Genomic DNA, 24,194 nt, shown 5'->3' with positions numbered 1-24,194 from the left:
GATGATGTGACTGTGGATATAAGCAGCAGACTGAATTCTGAGTACAGGTATACACTCTCTTCTCAGATTCAGCCAAATGCTGCAAAACCAATTGGATGGTCCTTCAGACTGCAAATAGATAATGAATCAAAGCATATTACAAAACCAACTGGAGAGTTTCTCAGTATTCATCAATGGCAAAGTCACCAGCTGATCTTAACACCTAGGAGCATCCTTTTCAGTTACAGAAGACAAAACTGAAGTCAGAGAGACCCACAAAGAAACAGCTACTAAAGGTGGCTGCAAGAAAGACCAGGCAAAGTGTCTCAAGAGACGAAACTCTTAAAGTGTTCCTGATTTTTTTCTTTCTTTCTTTTGTTTTACTGCCCTCTAGTGTTAGCTTGCAGCTTTGAGTTTCATCTCTCAGTACTCTCTCTCCCTGAGTGAAAAATCCTTTAAAGAATTTGGCCATTCAAAATAAATATACTTGTTTGTATATTGATAACAAACACCTTAAGGTCTGATTTAATTCCATAGTAAGCACAGACCTTGCCCCAAATCCCCCCTAACCAGGCTAGCCCACAGGTCACATGACCACTACTTAACTAGAAACCATGCTTTTTTTTCTTCCCCTGTCATATATAATGAGTAATACATACAAATCATTTCAGTACATAGGTATGTCCCCCAATGTCCTGTTCGGAGAGCAATTACTTTCTAGCTGTCTGATTGGATTTTTGTTTTTAATAAATCAGTCTCATGATTGTGAGCCCCACCTAATGTGTAAACAAATGGAAGGCAGGCAGGGTAGTGAGGTGAGGAGACCAAAGACATTACTGCCAGGCAACCCTACATCTGATATGGCTCCCCAGTACCATTCCAGCCTTCCACTAGCACCTATAGTGGATCCTGTTGTGTCATTTGTAAGTATAATTGTCTTTATGTAGGTGAGTGCTAAGCTAGTGCTATGTAGGGCAGCAGATATCGATTGTTCAGATAAGAAATACTTATGTCTTATTAATGAGCAATAATAAAAAAAGAGAGTCTTTTAAAATGAATTGCTCATTGACTTCCATTTCAGACATTGCAATGTTTTAAATTTTAACTGGATATAATGGTTGTCAAAAACAACAACAACAACAACAATAACAACAACAACAACAACAACAACAACAACTAAACCCCTTTAGGTAATTTAATACCAACCATATCAATTTTTTTTTAAGAAAACCATTTTTAAAGCAAAACAATCAAAGATCAAAGTCATTGCAATCTAAACTAAGACATAAAAATGTACATTTATCTTCTTAGACAGCTTTCTGACATCAATGAAGTAGATTAGGCATGTTTTCATTTTTATGAGTTTTTGTGAATGTGTGTGTCTGCAGGTTTAAGTGTACAAGTAAATAAAGGAGTTTGTGCCTGTAACCCTTTAAAGGAGTATGTGGTGGCTGCAATGAAGAAAAGCAAGAAAACAAAAAAAATATTAACACAATTTATATAGCACACTATTTTACATTATTTTACCTTCAATCTAAAAAATGTTTGAAATGAATATGGTCTAATACACCCCAAGCCCTCCTTTAAACTCACCACTGTTTGCTGCAGGTAGTGCTACAGCACTCCTACTCTGGAGTTTATCACATCAGTGCACTCCTGAACAGCGGACTTATTTTTGAACAGTAATAATAATTTTTTGCACATCAGGTCATCCTGCATACTAAGCCAACATATTGAGGTCATAGTTCTTTTGCACACATCTCTGTTTCACACTTTAATATTGTCTTCTTTTTGTCTTCATTTATTTATCTGTACTATTTATATTTTATATGTTCTATTTCTATTGTATATATTAATTGGCATCTCTGTGGGGACAGCAAAGAAAAAATTTCATTGCACAAAGAAATCCCTTTTTTTCTTTGAATACATGACAATAAACACTTTGAATCTTGAATCTCTTGAATCTACAGAGCTGCGTGTTAAACTAAGATAAGATGAACAAACAACTTCTGTTGAGAATTTTTTATAATCGAATTATTCAAATTACTCCGTGAATTGTTGCAGACCCATGCATTAAAAGATGTGAGACAGGTGGAGGACGATCCCACTCAGTGGCAGACCGGCTGTCATCCCATCCCATTGACCCAGCACCCAAGGGAGGCCATAGCTTCAAGGAGTACAGCAAAGGGCCACATTTCAGCCTGACAGCTTGATCATCTGGATGGGGAACTCTCCAGATTGTAAGTTACCAGAATACTGGAGATGTCATAGGATCCAGTAAATATTCCAGTAAAAGCTGACGTACTGAAGCAACTTCTTTACTCAAAGAATATGACATTTAGAAAACCGTCACTCCCTTCTTGCTTCCTCTTCTGTAGTGCTAGCCAGATTTTGCTAGAAAATTTTAAATTGGATCTATTTAAATATTACAGCTTCCCATCCCACAGCCAAATAAAGGAGATGTGGAAATTTTTTTTAGTCTGTTACAGATAAAAGATAAGTTTATTGTATTTTTTGACCGAACAGGTACTCTTGTGTGTTCTGTCTTGCAATGTAAGAGACGCAGCAGCAGATTAGAATCAAGTATAGAAAGACTTTATATATTCTCTACATCACCAAATTAATACATGGATATTCCCTGGACAACGTAACCCAAAGTTTGCGCTCCATTCACGGGTTTTAGCAAAGTACACATAGCAACCTCCACATATAAAACATATTCCACCAGTAGAGAATCTGTAATGCACATAAAATAAATATAAGAGACTGTCATCAATCGCAGAACAGTAACCAGACTCCTCCATGGCTCTGTGGCTGAAGAGTTCACTATATACAACACTTACTCATCATCAAGCCAGTCTATATCTGGAAAGAAATGTTTCAATATTCACCTCTCAGACTCACCAACATGGCCACCCACTGATGGCTCCAACCCTGGCGAGCTGCTCCCCCCATCACCCTCTCTCCACATTCCCCAAGTAAGGACTGATTGGAATCTCAACACTCTGTTCACTTTTCAACATACATCAAGATTTATACACCTGAGTCACAAACCCAGAATCCCTGTGATGTCCCCATTTTTACTTTATCATGAATATTATTACTATGGAAGGAGGAAATGCGCACGCGTGCACACACACACACACACACACACACACACACACACACACACACACACACACACACACACACACACACACACACACACACACACACACACACACACACACATTTTATAAACCCTCTGGTGACTGTTAACATATATGTGTAACGAGTATTTGAACCATTCTGCTTGATTTAGCTGCTGTCAAGTTTTAGCAAACAATAGCTGTAGGGCTCAAGTGTTGGACCGGGCATGACAGAGAGAAGCAGAGTGTAGTTTGAGATTCTTTCTTCCCTTAGAGAAATCACACAGGCTGGCGGCCTTACTGCAGACAATAATAAAAGGCACTAATTTACATGAGGAACAGATCATCAGAGAGAGCAAAACGAAACAAGTCTACCACCCACTAATGATGTGTCGGTCGCGAACGAAATGGCTCTTACACAGACACAGAGAGAGGCATGAATTTTCTTCAGTGTATTTCTGACATTCAGGATTTCTCTCGAACAAATGGCCATAATTTCCTAACCGTAGGGGCTAGAACGGTCATTCTGACACCGTTTTGTTCAGAAGAGATGGAGGAATCTTCAGGTGTTCATAATTCATAATTAAAGTATAAATTATTGAACATATATGACTTGCAATACACTGTAACTGAGTAGAGGCGAAGCAAAAACTGCCTTGACTTGCCCTCAAACAACATTTTGTAAATCTAAATCTATATCAGCATCAAAATCATTCTTTCACCATAAGAAACAGCAGGGGTTGGTGAACAGTCATGGAAATTTTCAGGGCTCTGTTGAAATCCATCAAAAAGATATGACGAGAGAAAAAAGTGCCTCATTTAGTTGAAGTTGAGTTTGAAATCTGAAGAAATCTGAGCGAGAAACAAATTTCCTACCCTCAAAAAAATGTAATTCATGACCAAACGGTAACAAGTGAGAAACAAATTCTTGAATTGTGAGCGTCAGGAGTGTCTGAAGATATATTGGCACAAGCCTCATGTCTCAACTTTGCTTTGTTAAGCAGATATGACAATTTGAAAATGTGTCTCATTAGAGAAATCCAGCGGTGATTTTGAACAAACTCTCCATTGACTGTCTATGGAGAGTTTTCAGACTTTGTGTTGACATTTTCTGAAAGCCAGCAAAAATACCTACGTTTTGATGTATAATTTGTGGGGGTTGAGTGGAAATTGAGCGAGTAGTAAGAAGTTGTTGGGACATGAAGAGAAAATTCAAAAAGCTCAAGTGTCCACTCTGAGTTAATTGCACAGCAACCATAACAACGCATGTATTTTCTGAAAAATCACAAAGCTGCAACTGGAAACTTAAAGAGGCATTAAATTAAAACGGTAACAGATATGAAAAAGCTGAATCATACATGAATAGCCCAATAATCTGAGAATGTTTTAAAGTTTGAATGGAGTTTCTACGTGAAAGTATAAGGATGTAGTTAAGTTTCAAAATCAAGCAAATTTTAGCAGAATTTTGGAAGTTTTCCATTCATTTTCCATGCCTGTGAGGCATTCACACAACTACACACTCCAAACACGCTGAACCAGCGGTCCCCAACCAGGGGCGGAGCGTGGGGGTGGCTTACGGGGCTTAAGCCCGGGTTGTTTTGTCAGAAGCCCGGGGTATTTTGGAGTGTAATTTTTTCATAGTTAGATGCCTGGCTGACAACTGTATAAAACAAAAAGTACACACAATATTCGAAGCACATAGTGCACACTGTGGGAATTTACGACTGTGCGTGAATCCCCCCCTGATATTGGTATGATCCAAGCTCAGGCACTAAGCGACTGAGCGAGGGGGCGGGGGGAGCTGCTGCCCGTGAGTGTGCTGTTGGAGAGACGGAGCCAGCCATACTAAGGAGAGCTTAAGTTTGAGCAGGTACCAAAGCAAATCATTCGTACCGTACAAATAATGTAAATATGACGGTGCATCACGAAAGATTGATATGAAACTGATCACTTGACCAATATTATTTTACTTGCTCTTCAAGTGAATCAACAAATGGCGAAATGAAAAGCCGAACAAATGCTATTTTTTAGAGAGTCTTAGCTTACGTGTGTTTATTTCATATTTTCAGTTCTTACCCTCCCCGACTAATTCGGTTTCAGTTATGTACTGAAATATAAGAATGGACATTAGAGGGTTCTTTCAAAGAAAAAACTCAGGTAAATGTTATTTTATATATTATGCTTTGTATGTTGTTCAGTATATTTCTATGCAAAACAAGAGGGATTTCAGTACACAGCAGGATATTCACATTTGTAACCAGATATTTACATACACTTTAGGGAGAAAACATAAAACATTTTTACTGTACAACATCAATTTAGAGTAAACTTTTGTTTTAGATAAATATTGAAATATATTTTGAATTAGTTAAATGTCAGAATAAAGAGAGACAGAGCTGTCTATTTTTTATCACTTTCATTAAATTTAGGAGTACATGTACACTAAGTTTATTGTTAATTAATAAGAAAACTCCAGACGATTCCATTCTGAGCTGAAGAAGCTTCTGATAGGTTAGTAGAGTCCATGTGAGTAAATTGGTGGCACAGCTGTGGATGCATATAAGGCAAAACACAGAGCCTGTTTCTTTGACATGGGAAAATCAAGAGATGTCAACCAAAACACCAGGAAAAGAATCGTGGAGCTCCATAAGTGTGGCTCAATTTGAATACAATTTGGTGCCATTTGCAATTAAAAAACACAGACAGTTTCTCTCTTTACTCTTAAAGTTAACAAATATGTTTTTATATTTATCAATCTAAAAAAATAAACATTTAGTCTGATTTGATGTTACAATTAAAAAAGTGTTTGTGTTTTGATCTGAAGAGTTTGTAAATATCTGGTTTCAACTGTATATTTGATGATTGTCAGCACAAAGAGGGAGAGAGAGGAGCAGAGATTGAGATGGAGAATGAGGACAGAACAGAGATGAACAAGAGCAGGTGAGACACACATGTTAGTCAAATGGTTGCTTACTAAAAGTATCACTGTATCATAGGTACTCATGTATCTCGTACCTAGTGTTTCTTTTTAGGTTTGCTATTTTTCAAATTCTATATTTATTAAGTTCTGCAGGCTTGTTTGCACAACAAGGCTAAATAATTATATAAACTTTTCTCAATCTAAATATTGTACTTTGGTAGAATTAAATAAATAAGTGTAGTGCAGGTCTATGATGATTTTTAGTGCTACTATCATCTAGTTCTGATTGTGGTTATGTCTTGGTTAAGTCCTCAGTAATCCTGCTTTTGAACTGTTGTAGTCCTGTTTTAATTCTGGATCAGTTCTGCGTCTGGTTGAATTGGGGTTTAGTCCCTGTGTCTTGATACAGCCCCGACTTCGTTCTGTCTTGCTGCTCAATTAAAAAACTAGTTTAAGGTGTCCTGCATGTGTGATATATATATTTCCCTATATGAAGTCATTCTTTTTTGAACAAAACTCAAAACAGAGCCTATTAATCTTTCAGTCATTTCTACACCCCCCCCCCTCAAAAAAAAAAAAAATCCCACATGCATACTACCCTTTAGGGCTAAGCCCCGGGTGTTTCAAATGTCTGGCTCCTCCTCTGAACTGAACTATACATGAAACCACCATTCCTAAAACATGGATAATAGAAACATGAAACTCTAATAATGATAATAATAATAATAATAATAATAATAATAAACATCACAACAAGAGAATGAGAAACAATCCAAAACACCAAGATAACTGAAACACAAAGTACCAGAGAAACAAAGAATAATCCATGATGCAAAAGTGAACCAAAACACAATAAACTCAAAATACTGGGTCCAACGGACCCAGAACCGTGACAGAGACTCAGGCTAAAGATATTTAGCCTGAAAGTTCCCACATCATCATATTTAGTCAAAACAAGTTAGCATGTATTTGTTTTGTTATCAAAAGTGTTTTTATTCAAGATACATTTTAGAAAAAAAAATGACGATGGAAGGATCTGTAATTCTTGTACATAACTGTGAAATCCCTTCAAGTCATTCTCACTCTCAGCCTGATGAACCAAAAATACATTTGTTTTTCTACCTTCTTTGTTATTTTGATCATTAAGTGGTGCTTAATGCTGGGAACCACTGTAAATTATGCCTTTGCATTTTTATTATGTCCTTGGTAAAGATTTAAAATTAAATGTAAAAATGTTGCTTTGTATGTAAGAATTTGCATGTAAGGCTGTAAACATAAATACAGAATTGGAAAGACTTCAGGTTTTATTCTCACACTGAAACATCTCTGGCTTGTTTTGTTAAAAAGAAATGAGTTTGACAATGTTGTGGGTCTTCTCCTGTATGTGGTACGGGTCATATCACTGTCAGCTATTTTCACTGACTGAGTATTTTTAAAACAATTTTTACTTTCCTCTTTTGGACACAACTTTCTAACATTGTGGTTCAGGTCAGACACTTTAAGACTCACATTAACTCACATCAATAACAGGGAGTTTTAAAGTAAACATAGAATTTATGTGGAAATGACAGAAAAAGCGAGGCAGTGCCTCAAAGGAATGAATGGCCACACCTGCCATTCACAGCGAATAGCTGCACAAGTTTATGTCGATCATGTTTGTTTGAAAAAAGCATGCAAATGTCAGGGAAAGATTCCCCTCTCTCTGCCATCTGTTACGATCATCTTCCACCCTCACTTATAATTGTGCAAAATGATATTTTTGCACAATGTGCACGGGCACATTGTGGTATGTGCCTGACATTGTATCTGATATAATTGCTGATTATTTAAACTTAAACTCTCAAAGATGGAACCTTATACTATTTAAAAATGAAGATGAATATCCTTCCTCGTCTTTTATATATTATCTTTTATATATTTTTGAACACTGTCGGTAGAAGTAAGTGATAATGAGTTTACAGAGTGGGACAAATAGATTTCCTAATTCATCTGGCAGGTTATGAAACCTAGAATCATTTCAGTGTTCTGCATCAAGGATAAGAAAGAGGAGGGATGGCTCTACCATGCTTAAGAAACTACTACCTTGCAGGACAACAAAGACTACAAGGATAATGGAAAAAATCTGAATTTGAATTATGCACCAATATTACACTTCAAGCAGTTATTGCAGATGGATTTCCTGCAGACAAATTAGACATAAAATTGAACTGGAAAAGTTTTACATTGAAATTATGGCAGAAAGTTGTCAAATTATATAAAATACAAATTATGCTGAAACTTTCAGATGGTGCACATATGATGAGACTTTTTCCCTAAAAACATTTGAATCCTGGATAAAGAAAGGACGACTTACATTTCATTCTCTCCAAAGGGTTTAAAACAGGGGTGTCAAACTCAATTGCACAGGGGGCCAAAACTTAAGGCACGCTTTAGGTCGGGGGCCAAACAAGATAAACATTTATTGAACACAGAAAAACAATGTTTTTTAAACATAAATATGAATAAAAACAGACAGGAATATTATTCCAGATTAAATAAACTTAAAAAAATAAACTTTAACTTTAAATATTTTGCTCTTCATAAAACTATATCCTGTCAAAATTATACAATTTAGAAATATTAATGATAGGTTTGTAGCGTAAACTTATTCGCTGGAACGTTAAGGACAATTTGATTACACAGCAAAAGCAGGACACAAGTAGGCAAAGTTCTTCGTGTTACTCATGCATGAGGGAGAGAACTACGACAAGCGACGTTCCTTCACTTGACCCCAGTCGCCCTCGTCCGCTTCCCCGTAACATTGTTCTTTTATTGAGCTCACATGAACATACATAGGTTCATTAACATATGACGTATACATACACACAAAGAGTACCTTGCCTGTGCGTTGTGTAAGTATGTGTGTATGTGTGGTGGGTCAGTGTGTGACCCCATAAATGACTTCCCTAAACCTGCTGGTCTGTAAGTCCAGCAGTTCATCTAAACCAGGGGTAGGCAGCGCCAGGCCTCGAGTGCCGGTGTCCTGCAGGTTTTAGATCTCACCCTGGGTCAACACACCTGAATCAAATGATTAGTTCATTACCCCTGGAGAACTTCAAGACATGTTGAGGAGGTAATTTAGCCATTTGAATCAGCTGTGTTTGATCAAGGACACATCTAAAACCTGCAGGACACCGGCCCTCGAGGCCTGGAGTTGCCCACCCCCTGATCTTTTGTCATTTTTTAAGGCTATACGGCGTATATATATCTTCAGCTCTACACCACTTGTCAACATTTTCAGTGCAGGCTTCATTTCATACACACACATTAGCCTTAGCATCCATGTCACTCTGCTGCAACAATATAAAGTTGGTAAAGGTGTTAGCAATCATTTTATTCACCATCGATCTTACACATGGCAGGATGCAACCTATAACCAAGCAAAACAATGCCAACAATGTAAGAATGGGAGTCAAAACTTTAAGAACATATTCCACCATGGTCCAGATGTCAACCAGGCTATCCAGCCTTGTGACGCGTCTCCTCCTGATGTGTGGTCTGCCACATATTTCTGCAGAGCAGTTAAGTTCTGCAGTGCCTCGTAGATGTCCCTTCCAGTTGTTCCCATCACTGTCCACAGGACCAGAGTCCAAATGTATGTAGAATGACATTCAAACATGGGTCTCAGCTATCTTGAAAGCTGCAGGCCTCAGGCCTCGTCAGCCCTCCTGTTTTATGGCCTTTATCAACCCCCATCACCTCACTTCAGGCCTTTATCTTGTGGGGGATACTTATGACTCCTCAGTTGTCCATCCTCTCCAGGAAAATTCCTCTGTGGAAAGGGTGTTGGATCCAGTCATCTTACTGTTCTTATGATCCCAGCAGTCTTCAGAGTGTCATCGTATGCATAGTACAGTGACACAGCATTAGGTGATGTTCATAGGAAACTGCTGTCATCACCTCCACAGCTTCTGGTTCCTGTGCTTTTCACAGAATCATGATGCCATCCTCGAACTCCCTCTGCGCTGTCGATGGAGCGTGGCACGCTCCCCTCATCCTTCAGGTTCCCATCTGTTGTCCACAATCTCCTCTGTTGGCCTCTGGAAAGCCCCCTTGGCACAGCTCTCATTCCAACGCAGTTTCGTGGTCCCCATCCAGCTCGACCTTTGACCTCAACCACTGCCTGGGCTGTCAGCTATGCCTGGAATGGTTCTTGCTTCTCACTGGGCCTCTGAAGATTTCTCAGGAGATTCCTTTCAGCAACACTCTGACTGCTGCACCTATATTTCCTTGCTAGGAGGAAAAACGTCTATTTGGAAAGCATGTCAACCATCATCAAATAACACTCCTTAGTTCAGTGAACTTCACTTATAGGCCATCAAAGCCTCATCTGAACATGGATGCAACACTTTGCATAGGCTCAATACCTGTAAATGAACTGTTAATCACACAAATCACTGCAAAAATCCTAATTTAGAAAACATAGTTTCATGTAATTCATGTAATTCTGGACCCCTCCTCTTGATGCATGGACACTCCCATGAGTCAACTCATCAACCCTAGATTCCTGTCTTAAAGAAAAAGGTTAGCCAGAGCATGTCCCAGGCAACATCAAGGCGTCTCCTCCTCTGGAGCAGCACCACCCCGGACCTATAACACTGCAATAAAAAATGTTAGTGTGTTTTGCATACTAAGTTTCCTCAAAACCTGGCTCTGCTAGGAGCCTGCATACACACCATCATAGCCTGGAAAACAAGATCTGGAAGTGAAATCAAACTTCACACTGGTAAACAATTGTATCATGAGAGCATTCAGCATCAGCAAGACAAGTATCATGTGCAGGTTATCTCAAATCGGTAAACTACATTTATTGCCATAATTTGTTTGCCCATCATTACTGAACACGAGGTCTGCAGTTGGTGCAGTTCAGCTTACACAGAATGGACAAACCTCACTGTGTTCACGTTGAACCATTTTTTGCAGTATTTTGATACCTACAGCTCCTAAATGGTCTGAGGCACAGTTTAATGTTGGCACTGCTAAAAGTAAACTTTCTACCCATTTCAATGGCAAAAATAAATATACTTTTCAAAAGTTTCAACACACTGTATGTGGTGTTTTGTGATCCACTGCTTCTTCCTAGTGATACTATGTACAATGATTAGATTTATAACACTGCTGCATCAACCCCAAAATGATGTGTTTGGATTTATAGCGGTTTGAAACAATAGAAATCGATTTAAAACAGACAGATAAAAAAGTGAGACATAAAACAAACATTGTTAATTTCAAATTTAGTTCCATTCATTTCATCATTAACTTGCACTCGCACTACTACACTGCCATTCTAGGTTCAGGCCATTAGGTGGCACAGTGCACTTGTTCAGTTATTCTTGGTGAGGGATTAGCTCTTAGGTTGTGTCTCATGTTTAGTTTAGGTTTAATTCTGCCCGTGTAAAGTCCGTGTTTCTTAGTCTGCATCTTTGTTTGTTGTTTCCTGTTTTATTTTGAAAGGTTGTGTACTATGCCAGTGTGTCCAGCTTTGCTCCCCCGGTCTCATTAGCCTTGATCTCTCCCAGCTGTGTCTCCCTCCTGTCTTCCATTCCCTGATTACTTCCCTGTGTATATTAGCCCTGTGTTTGCCCTTGCTCAGTGTCATGTCGCACCCTCAGGTTATCTGTGTGTTCCGGTCATCTGCCTGCTTAGTTTATTTTTTTGTATTCTCACTTTAGTTTAGTTTCTGTTCTGTTGCTCCAGCAATAAAGCTGTGTATTTTGAGTTCACGTCTGCCTCCGAGTCCTGCATTTTGGGTCCTATCCCCCTGCCTGCCTGCACACAGCCATGACAAAAATCACTTTTGCCCACAGTTTTACCACATGTGTGGGTTTGCCAGAGTGTATGACAAAATAGTCTTGAGTCTGCCGGGAAGTGAAAATACAGGGTGTGAGCTGTGATTGAAATTAAAATTTTAAAAACTTTATTTAATACAATTTAGTTATACCTACTGAACTTAAGGGGGAGAGAAACAAAGTATCGATCAGATACTGTGATGGACGGAGCAGTGACGGAAACTTAGGCACAGGTTAAAGGCCAAGAAAGGATTTTTTTTATTTAACCCAAAAACATAGTTGGTTAAATCATGCAAAAAGAATCAAAATCTTGGCCCATAAAAGAGGTCAAAATAACAGAACTCTACTCAAAGTTGACAAACAATACTGATAACTCAAAAAAACTGAGGTAACTTAACGAGACATAGGGGAAACTTAAATAGTGGCTGATCAGCCCACAAAAAGGGGTTAAAACTGTCATGATCCTGGGTCATTTGACCCAGCGACCCTTGTTTTTTGTGTTTATTAGTGATGGGTCCAGCAACACTGACGCAATATTTGAAATGTAAAAGATATAAAATGATTCCATGGACAGTACAATACCTTATAGTGTGTCCTTTAAGAAAAAGTCACGTGATCGATACAGCTGCTGTATCGCTCATTGCCAACACGCCAAACTGTGTTTAAAAGGTACCGCATCAGCATCTGTCAACGGAATGAGTCGCCACCAAAAAATCCAAAATTACTCTCACAAAGAAAAAAAAATACATATCCCTCTACAACAAAATGGAGCCCGAAAGAAAAAGAAAAGTTTCTGCTGTGTGGGATCATTTCGATCTTTTAACTGCAAATAAGTTAACTGTGTGTCTGCCTTTGTTTCAGTGTAATCTATCAGAATAGGAAAAACAGCATTGTGACTTGCAGTGTAAAATATTTATTTTATTTTTTGCAGGTTAAATGTCGCATCTGTTCTGCGGAGCTTTCGTACACAAACAAAAGCACCTCCTCAATGTTTAGGCATTACAGAGCAAAACATGAAAATCAGGAGACAAACACACCAAGAATGAACACAGGTAGGCCTATATAGACATTGAGCAGCTTTATCATTTTTTTTTTTTAAATTAATGTTTTATTATTTTGAAATCAAGCATCTAGGAAGATTGCTCTGGACCAGGCAGTCCTGAATTTTATTATAAAGGACTGCCAACCCCTTAGCATTGTGGAGAGTGAGGGGTTCAGGGAGCTGGTTCAGGTCCTTGATCCATCATATGTTTTGCCAACCAGAAAGGTTTGTACTGCATACTGATTTAGTTTTGTTTCATCTTCAGACCATAAAGGAATTGATAGCCAAAAAACATACGGAGGAACTCGAACGAGTGAAAATGGAAGTACAGCAAGCTGTGGCAGTGAGTATAACAGCCGACCTGTGGACCTCTTTGAATATGGAGGCTTACTTGGCTCTTACCTGTCACTACATTAATGAGAAAATGCAGTTGTGTACATCTGTGTTGGGTGTGAAACACTTTCCACAAAGTCACACTGCAGACAGTTTGGCCCAATTCAAAAAGGGCATGATGGATGACTGGGTCATCACAAATAAGGTAAGGTGTCTTGTGACCGATGCAGCACCAAACATTATTGCTCCAAATTCGACATTCAGTTTGCATTGCACACAAACTCAATTTATTAGTCAAGAAATCATGCGATCAAATCCCTGAACTTTCATCCATAAGAGATAAATCTAGACAAATCGTATCATTCTTCAGATCCAGCACTACAGCCAAAGAAAAGCTTGCTCAAGTGCAGCAGCAGATGGGACGGCCCATCTTGGAACTTATCAACGAGGTACCAACGCGTTGGAACAGCACATATCAGATGCTGTCACGGCTACATGATGAGAAAGAAGCAGTCTGGGTATCTCTTGCTTCTCTTCCAACAGATTTAAGTCCACTTACGACTGATGAATGTAACATCATAAGGGAAGCACTTCTTGTGTTGGCCCCTTTCCATCAGGCCACAGTGGAGTTGTCTGAGGAGAGTTTCAGGATCAAAGGTAATCCCGATGATGAAAATGCTATATTGTGCACTTGAGCGGAACTCTTTACATCTACACACACAAGCTGCCACCCATCTCCATGACCAACTTAGGCATCGTGTCACAGACACTGCTTCTAATCTGGAGTCATTAAGTGTGTTGACCCTCTCAACACTTTTAGACCCCAGATTTAAAAAACTCGGATTTCGTAGTTCCTCCAAGTGTAGCGAGGCAGTCAATTGCCTAAAAGTGGAGTGTGCTGCAGTAATTGCCCGCACAACATCTGAGCCACAGCCTGGACCTTCATCAGAGCAGTCACCTGTTCCAGGCAAGTTCAGTATTATCAGCTTATTCATACATTTATTTTGATGCTAATGTGTACTAATTTGGAGTAGATGACAAAAACTAAAACGGCATTAATTTTTTATTATTTCAGAAAACCCGTGGCATCGGCTCGATGAAGAAGTTGGCAGACAAACAAACAATACAACAGCAGACTCCATCACTGAGGTCCAGCGCTACTTGGCGGAGAGAAACATTCCACGATCAGAGGATCCTTTAACGAACATCTTATCCTAACCTTTTCCACCTGGCATTACAGTGAACATGTATTTTCCAAAGCTGGGGAAATAGTGTAAAAAAAACCACAATAGACTGAATGCAAAAACATTGGATAAACTTATTTTTCTGAATAAAAATTTATAATAAACTCTGAGTCAATTACATTTAAATGGGTAAAATTACATTTACAATACTTTCATTCTAATTTTCACTTAATGACATTCACAATATATTTTAAAGATGTCTACAATATTTGAAATGTAAAAGATATAAAATGATTCCATGGACAGTACAATACCTTACAGTGTATACAAGTATGACTAGGTCATTGAATTAGTGTCTGTTGCAAGTCTGAAGTAAGTTGCCTGCAATGATTTTTAAGGTCCAGCAGGTGTCAGTATGGAGAAAAACAGCAACACTGTGTCGACACAGTATCGATACAGTTTGGGGAATGTGTTGAAACGCTTCACGAGGCCTCATCTACCCATCACTAGTGTTTATTCTAATTTTGGTATTAGTTCTTAGGGTTTGGTTCTTGTGTTTAGTGCTCAAGTGTTTTATCAGCCCTACCTGTGTCTTTCCTCTGTGCTCTGTTCGTGTCCACGAGTCATGTAGTAAAACAGTCTGTTTTACTTGGTTGTGTCTCGTTATGCCCATTAGTTCCAGCTGTGTCCCCTCCTGTGTGCCATTTCCTGATTACCTATTTATAGTGTGTGTCTGCCTGTGCTCCTCGTCGCGTCGTCTGTGTTTCTCTGCGTTAGTTGGTATCTCTCCGTGTGTCTCTCTGTTCCATCTCGTGTTCCAGGTTTATTAGTTTTTCCCAGTTTAGGTTCTTGTCTTTGTGCAGTCCTCGCCACCCTCGTTTCTGTGTATATTTCACCATTTGTAAATAAAACGCTCACCTGCATCTAGACGTTTCTTGCATCTTGGGTCCTCATTTAACTCCACCACACGACTGCTGCCCCAGCCGTGACAAAAACATACAAAACCTAACTGAAACTAACATAATGAACTCCAAACCCCCCCATGGTCCCGAGTTATGGAATGAGACAATTTGCAGTCCTCCATTAAAGCTCGCTCTGCCCCTTTTCCATCTCTTGCCTCTTCAATCAAGGAACTGGAGCAGCTGCAACAAAGGTAACTCAGAAAACAAAGATTAAATCATAACAATGTAGTGAATCAGAAGAGCCAATTCCCATTGAGTGAGAGCGGCACCCCATTTTTTTTTAATGAGGTTTGTCGTGTTGCCACAGTATTTAACTGTAGGGATGGGTATCGTTTAGGTTTTATCCGATACCAGTACCAAACCGGTACTTTTGAAACGGTGCTGAACCGGTGCTTAAAGAATGGAGAACACAAACTTTGTCCAAAAACCTTTCATGTTTAGCTGTTTTTTTTGTAAAAAGATAACAATGTTAACTATAAAATGATTGGTTAGAATCCAAAGTGTATGACATTTCAGGAAAAAAAGCACCGATATAAAGCACCGAAATGTGCGCTGCTTTTTGGTCTGGTTACTACCATTTACGTCAGAACCGGTACCCATCCCTATTTAACTGTTTTCACACATACATCGCACAAAGCACAATTTCTATGTTGAACGTAAATGCAGTTATGATCTGTGAACAAAGTCAAGATTGCATGTTTTGTGGTCTAAAGTGCCTTGGGACTCTCATTGGCTCACGCTCATGCGGAGCCGTAGCACGCACATGAATGAGAGTCAGCAATAACCTATTAACAGGGTATTGCTGACTATCCTGTTAATTGCTGAGTTTAATTTTCTCTGTATGTCATTTTTATGATAAAATCAAATGTAATTACATTAGATATTGATATTTTCATATGGGAATTGATCATGCAACATGAAACGTTGGTATTGGAAGTATCGATATTTCAGGATCAGGATCACTACCCCTCAGTGAGTGAGACAGCTTTAAGGAGGAGAGTGCGAGTGTGTGGCAAAAACACATAAATTATGTGGGTCGCAAGTAAAGGTGACATGGGCCCCGAGATTGACACCCCGGCATTAGAGCCTCTTAATGCGTGTTTTGTTTGGGTTTCCATCGGCATGGAATTACCACAAATAGAGAGGGGACAGCCTGACACAGGAAAAGACAGCCGTGTCATTTACATATTGAGTGTACAAACTGTATTCTTAATACCACCTTTTTAAACGGTAACACATAACGGAATACAGTTACTCATATTTTGTATTTTAAATACCCCCCTGTTATGCTGGTACATGTATTCCGTTACACCCCAACATTGTTTGTTGGCATAAGCAGGCAAAGATGGTCTAAACAGCTAAAAATGACTTTCTGTTATTACATTTTTCTTATTTTTTAATCCCCTTTTTAAAAATATCCTAACAATCGCAGGGTGAGAGGCCCCCTCCACTATCTCAGCAGAGGGATTCACTGACACAGAGGGAAGCTTTTGAGAGGAAGCATCTGGAGGAGGAAACATGAACATATTTACAAACTGTGTTTGGATTTTTAGAGTACAAAATATGTTAAATGTACAAGACTTCATAGAAACACACAGTGAGAAGTGGAGCCTCAGCAGGAAATAAGGCACATTAAATCAGACACTGCTAAGTTTTCTTCACAATTATAGATTTCTTTTCTCAAACTGCAGCTGATGAGAAAAATGTAAAATATGTTTGAACCTAAACTGTTGGAAATTCATCAAACAAGAATGTCTGGAATGTGTTGGAAAAAATAGAATAATGTCTCTGATTGAGACATCAATCATGATGAGACGTGAGTTTTTAATGTTATCTTTATGTAAAAAATTATATAAGTGATTAATATACTGCATAGATCTGTAATGTTTTTTAGGCTACATGTTTTATATACTTGACACAAAATGCTCTTTTGTTTGGTGTGAGTGACCGAGTTGAAAAACATTTACTTATGCACATGCACAGCTCACATTAATCAGATGCAAACTACAAATATTACATAGCAATAGAAATTGTGCATTAATAAGAATAAGAACAAGTGCTTAAAAGATTCTGCCATCTTGATGTCTTCAGTGGCATGTGATTACAACACACTGCCAATGAAATCAAGCCTGTTGTTCAGTAGGGCAGGAACAATAGAACACAGACAAATAACAGATATCTTATGAACAAATATTATGAACAAAAAATATCTAATGAACAAACAGCATATTTTCAGAGAGGAGGGAGAGAAAACAGTTCACATTTTAAAACAGTGATTGATTGCACTTCAAGAAAACTAAAGATGGCAACATCTTATAGCCTAGCCATGCGTGGTGGGGTCTCATTAGAATGCCTCCACTACTAAAAACTCTCTCAACTGGGGCAGAAGAAGCAGGGCTTGAGAGGACCTTCAAGGCAACAGTGTGTAGACTAGGGAAACGCTCTTTGTTTTTTGACCAAAAGGTGAGTGCATCACAGTCACAGTCATTTATGCTGTCTAGGTACTTGCTTATTTGTGCATCAGTGCTCGAGTCCTGGCTTGTGCTGCGTTGCAACCTAAATGCCTTGTTGTGGATAGGCGTAGCTTTGGGTCACGTGGTGTCGGTAATAGTAATAGTGATTGCTATATCACCTGTTCACGTCCCGAGGGAATTTTTGTGAATGAGTGGGTGATGGGGGAAGTCGACTTTTGCTGACCGCTCAAGCTTAGAATGTCTTTTGATCACTGTTTTTCTACAGATTTTAAGGATTTGATAACAAATAAAGGAGTTTTTAACCTGGAACTTTGACTTACGTTTTGAACAGTGGGCGCGTTAACATTATTCCCCTACTCAGCTGCTCGGCGACTCAAAGGCTTGACAGTTGCCAATATGCCTTATAGCGTGAAAGAAGACATTGTTTTGGGGGTGGTGCTGAGTCACTGTCCGATAATTCTGTGTCTTCTTTTGTTGGTGCTGCAGATGCATCTCACACACACACACACACACACACACACACACACACACACACACACACACACACACACACACACACACACACACACAAAGACAGGATTAGACAGGATGCTTCTAATGGTGCTGTAAAACCAAAGACAGTGTTAATAAGTGCAACAATAACAATAAATAATTATTATTATACAGCCACCTGTTAATTACTTTTTAAGGTCATCTCTGAACCTCTTCAGTGCTGATCCGGTTTCACCATTTTGGACATCCAAATCTACCCAGGTCAGTCCAAACTGGGGGTCGAGCATGGTGGCAAGGAAGTAGATCCGGTGGCTAAACGGCTCCTCTGGATCCTCTTCATCCATGCAAATCTGCCTAAAAAATTCCAGAGAACTGTTTCTCTAAGGGTCTTTTCAGTGCCCTGACCAATGTTCCCTCTAAGCTGCGCACGTGCGCAATTGCGCACTGCTGGCACGGTCTCTGCACACAGAAAATCTGCATTGTGCACAAAAAAAAAAAAAAAAGTACCTGAATTGAAATTAAAATTGAAACTTTAACAATTCTGTTTTGCAGTGTTAGTCAATAAGTGACTGGCTGCTCCCGTATGGGATCAGAACGATGCCACCTTATCCCATAGTCCAGCCAATGATGTGATTCATATTCGTATATACGCAGCTAATCAACGTCGTTGACAGGCTATGACAGCGTCCTTATGTGCTGACACGGTGTTTTAGCGAGCAAAGCGGCGTGGCTGATGTGGAGTGAAGCCACGTTAATGACAACGTGTACAACCATTGGAGATGTGAGCAGGACCGACGGAACAATTGACGGAAAAAGTGTGGACTCTATACTACTCTATGGGACTCTCCGCCTTGTGTTAGGTACATGTCTGTCCGGAGCACATACAAGGACTTCAGTCTTTTCTTCATTAAGTTGGAGGAAGTTGTCAGCCATCCACCATTTGATGGATTCTAAGCACTCATTTAGAATCTGCAGCTTAGAAACATTTTCAGGTTTAAAAGAAATGTATAACTGGATGTCATCCGCGTAGCAGTGGTAGCAAATGTCCTCGAAGGGGCTCAAAATATGCTGGAGAGGAAGTAGATATATTGAAAACAATAAGGGCTCCAACACAGAACCTTGTGGCACACCATAGGACAGGGACGTGGAAGATGACCTGTACTTAGAGACCGCCACAAAAAAGTATCATTCACAGAGATACGAAGAGAACCACTCTAAGGCAGACTCAGATACACCAACCCAGTATTTCAGCCTTTCAAGCAAAATGTAATGGTCAACGGTGTCAAAGGCTGACGTGAGGTCCAACATTAGGAGTACAGAACATTTTCCAGCATCGTTTTGCATCAGAATGTCACTGGAAACTCCAAGAAGGGCTGTCTCAGCAGAATGAGCGCTCAGCTTTACGACAATCGCGTTTAATGGAGCAGATATTGTCATTTAGCCAGGGTAAGGACTTAGAAACAGAAACTGATCTCATTTTAACCAGACAGATTTAATCTAAAATTGAAAAACATTATATGGATATTATTATGGATATTAAATACATCTGTTAAGAAATCAACACCGTTTTTCGGGGATAGAGTTAAATTAAAAGCGAGAAACTCTCCGCTGTAGAGGAATTTATAATACGCGAGATAATTGTCCTGTGAACGGGAGACAAAGGCTCATGAGAAGATGTGTTAAAAGAATACAGTGATGATCAGAGATAAAAATGTCCTCAGAACAAATAGAATTAATATTCAAACCCAAAGTAAAAACAATGTCCAGTGTGTGTCCTTTGTTATGTGTGGGGCCTGACACATGCTGGGTAAAATGAAAAGAATCCATAATGTTGATAAAACCTCTGGCAAGGTCAGAGTTGTCATCAACATGTATGTTAAAATCCCCAACTAAAAGCAGTCTGGACAACCGCATAGTGGAGGACAGGAAGTCGCTGAACTCTGACATAAGCAAGCTATTTGGGCGATACACCACAGCACAATAGCAGCAGCAAGAGTCCTTGTTCTTGCAGGCAACATGAGCAGTAACTCCCAGGAAAGACCGAAGCCTCCGGTCAGACCAGAGGTCTGTTGTTATTGCTGCATTTGGCTGGATATCCAGGGCTTTATGTCAGCCTCTCTGTCAAGGTGGTCCTAGACACAGGAGTGTATTTGCTGTATTTGAAGGACATTCAGGAAGTGTCTAAAATGTGGATTCTCAATGATAGTCAGGGGGAGAGAGCATCCAACTATAAAGTCCTGTAGGATGGACTAGGTGATGGCCTGTTGCCTGGGTGAATTTGGGCAAAATAAGTGGATGCTTGGAGCAAACAATGATAATTGAGGCTGTGTGGGATTGACCGCTATCACTGATGTTGCAGATCTGTACTCCAAGTACCTACAAAACAGGGAAATAGGAATCTGTAAAACATCTGTTTCTATTCAACCACAACAAACTACTGTATCTTACAAGCACAGTGATTTTAAATCTATCAATGAGGCAGATCTTTGCATACAAAATAACCTAACCCAATCCAGTGTGACACATTTATAGATCATTAGGCACAACTAGTAATAATGAAAATACTGGAGTGTTCAGGGTTGCAAGACCTTAAATAACAAGAACAGAAAAACAGTTGAATTAAATCTGCAAAAGACAAAATGTCTGTGCATTAACTTTGCATATTGCATTAAGCCTCCTCATGTCAGTCAGCTATCAGACACAGCTGTATTGACAAGAAATGAACTACTCAATAAAGTCTGAAGTTACACCAATACAAAATAACTGTCTAATAATGACATGTTGCAGTAGCCCCTACACACTGGACTGGTTTTGTAGGGCAACATAGTAGAAAACACCTAAGACAGTCATAGTCAAAGATCCTTAAGTTCGATTTTAGAACTTTAGGACTCAGTTTTGCCATCTGAGCTATCTGGACCAAAGCCATAGACTGCTCTGATCTGAGCTTCACTGTTGAGAATACCGCTGTTAGCCTAGCAATGTTAAAGGGACACTCTTGAAACGCCCGTCCTTCCTTACGAGTCAGCAACCACATAAATATGCCCATTAAAGTCGACAACAAACCACACCATACTAGCTCTTAAAGTGCTCACTGAAATGGTTTCGATATATTTCTGCTCAATGAATTCACCAAAATACCTAAAGTTAGTGAAAACTATTTAAGTAGGTGATAGCCAGTGCTAGTGCTAGCTACCTGTACATAGCATGTAACGTTAGTTACAATCTTCACCAGTGTTGGTCAAGTTACTTGAAAAAAGTAATCAGTAACTAATTACTGATTACTTCCCCCAAAAAGTAATCCCGTTACTTTACTGATTACTTAGTTACTTTTTAAAAACACGATTTACAACCTGAATAGGTAATAAAGAGATAGAGCTTTCAGCCCAATTCTACTTTTTCTGCATAATCCATCATACAAAATGTAATCAAATGGAAAAGTCTCTTTTTAAAACTTGTTTTATCAGTTTAAATCTTTTAACTTTATGCATCAAGCAAAAATTAAATTATATGCACCATTCTCTGATTTGAATAAATTTGTTTAACATTTAAACCTATTTTCTGCACATTTCAGCACATAACATAAAATATTTTTTGTGTTTACACTCAGTCTTTCAAATAGATGCAAGTAAAACACAGCAGAAAATAAATAATGTCAAAGACTCAGCGGTCCTGTTGCTCTATTTTCACCTGTAAAGCAGGAGTGGGGCAGGCAGAGGTGTGCCCTGGTGCAGGTGTGCCGCAGCGGTTTGTTGAAGAATCCACGAGTTTCTCTGTGAGTTTCCCATTACGTCGTTGTGCACTCGGAGCTTGTTTAGGGTTTTTTTTTCGCTGTAAAAATGTTTTTTCTTCCCACGCACAACGGACACTAATGTTTTTGTCACTTTTTATGGAATCAAACTCAAAATAAGGTCAGTACTTCCACGCTTTAAACGCTGCATACTCATACTCTCTCCCACACTCGATATATTATCCATTGTTGATCTGCACACAGCTGTTGACATGAACGTCGCACTCGCTTATGTTACTGTCATGAGACATTCTCGCAAAAAAATCACGGTTTTAGTAACGCAGTAACGCAGCGTTTCTACGGAAAAGTAACGGTAATCTAATTACCGTTTTTGCAATAGTAATCCCTTACTTTACTCGTTACTTGAAAAAAGTAATCTGATTATTTTTTTACTGCCCATCTCTGATCTTCACAAGTTAAGTCTGCAGAGAAAGTTGCAAAAATTCTGTCCCTAAATAATTTATACCGCTTGAAGAACACATTATAAATAACAATATTACATGAACATGACCTGGTCATCTGAGGTTGGAAAGGTAGGCAGAAGAGTTTGAAAATGGAAAGCTGGCTACTGGCTAGCTTACCTTTGAGGGTGTTTGCGCTCCAGGTGTCTGGTGAAGGTTGAAGTAGTCCCGGCTGTATCGGTCAAGGAGACTTTGCAAAATCTGCATTTTGCCAAATGCTTCTTTTTGCATTTACCGAAAACTCTTTGTGGTCAATGTTATGACAGACGAAGTCTCTGACCTTTCTGTAACTTACTGATATGGCATACTGCTCAATCTAATGGGTTGCATTTAGTTGTGTTTGAGGGGCGCGAAAGGCGAAATAATAATATGCCCCAATATGGAGGGATTTGAGCACAGCGAGCCACTGTGTGTCGCTGTGTGAGAGCTGAGCAGCGAAAGGAAATTAAGTGAGGAGCCGGCTCTCGCTCAATGGGAGTCGACTCTTCTGATTCCCAACAAAGTACTCTAAGCACGGCTCTTAGAGCTGATGGTTTTGTGCATGACCCATTATCGAATGTTACGTTGTGTGTCATGGATACTGTTGACTCCAAATCTCCCGACCACTATGTTCATCTGAGACAGCAAAACTGAGACAGCGAGACCAAGACAAGACCGAGACAAAAGTCCGTCGAGACCAGGACAAGACTAAGACCACGTAAAAGTGGTCTCGAGATCAAGACCGGTCTCAAGACATCCAACTCTAATGACTGCCCAAACAAACATAACTGACCTAAACATGAAATGACACACAAGGGTATATATAATGGCTGATCAGACCATAGTGACACACAAGGGATAACTAAACAAAACACAATTGTAAATAACAAACAGTGCAGTATCGTCTGGTTTGTTAATAAACTAAACACCAAAGAAGAAAATCAAAAACCACTTAAACCTAAACCTTTTTTGACAAAGGTTAGTCAAAAATCAAACTAATGAAGTGGTATGAATACATAAGCAAACTAAATGTGCACCCTTAGAAATAGAACAAATGTATCCAAACCAATCAATAAAGTTATTGGAAACTAAAGTGTGTTACTGTGTTTAAATGAAGAAATGAAAATACAAGAGTTACTGACTTTAGAGTGTGGCCATGGGTTTGGCCATCACATTTGGGAATATCTGGATTATTGATGGTTTGAATCCTGTGAACATTTCTGGATATCTCAGGGCCAATCATCAAAAAAACATCCTCTTTTTAAAACAGCAGCACTTTGAATCAACAAGAAGCCCAGAGTTACACGGAGTTAACATGCAGAATAAAATGTTTAGGCTCCACATGTTAGTAAAGTCTGTTGAATAAGCAGAAGAAAATACAGAAGAGTAGAAGATGTTTCACTCAGAACATTCTATTTTATTTGATCACTTTCTGCTGTGGTCAAATTGTGGAAATCAGGTCAGTGAAACCAGACATCCTTCCTGTTCACAACATTAATATGCACCCCTGGCTCTGCAGTGCAAGTGTGCATTCTTTGTTATACTTGGATACTTACCTGCAATACTCACTTGCCACCCTCTCCTGCCCTAAAGAACTCTGGTCAGTCTAATTCGCACTCACTGTT

General features: G+C 39.2%; 1 pseudogene; it reads left to right on the top strand.

Annotated features, from left to right (window-relative positions):
* The first annotated feature begins 13,613 nt into the window (after positions 1-13,613).
* LOC146667506 (zinc finger BED domain-containing protein 4-like) lies at positions 13,614-14,323 on the top strand (annotated as a pseudogene).
* Positions 14,324-24,194: the final 9,871 nt, after the last annotated feature.

Source organism: Rhamphochromis longiceps, linkage group LG6, assembly GCF_057381845.1.
Source record: "Rhamphochromis longiceps isolate RC_006_pf linkage group LG6, R_longiceps_female_GT1.1, whole genome shotgun sequence".
In the NCBI taxonomy this organism is placed as follows: Eukaryota; Metazoa; Chordata; class Actinopteri; order Cichliformes; family Cichlidae; genus Rhamphochromis; species Rhamphochromis longiceps.
The sequence above is the reverse complement of the archived record's forward strand: the minus strand, read 5'-3'. Positions and strand labels throughout refer to the sequence as shown.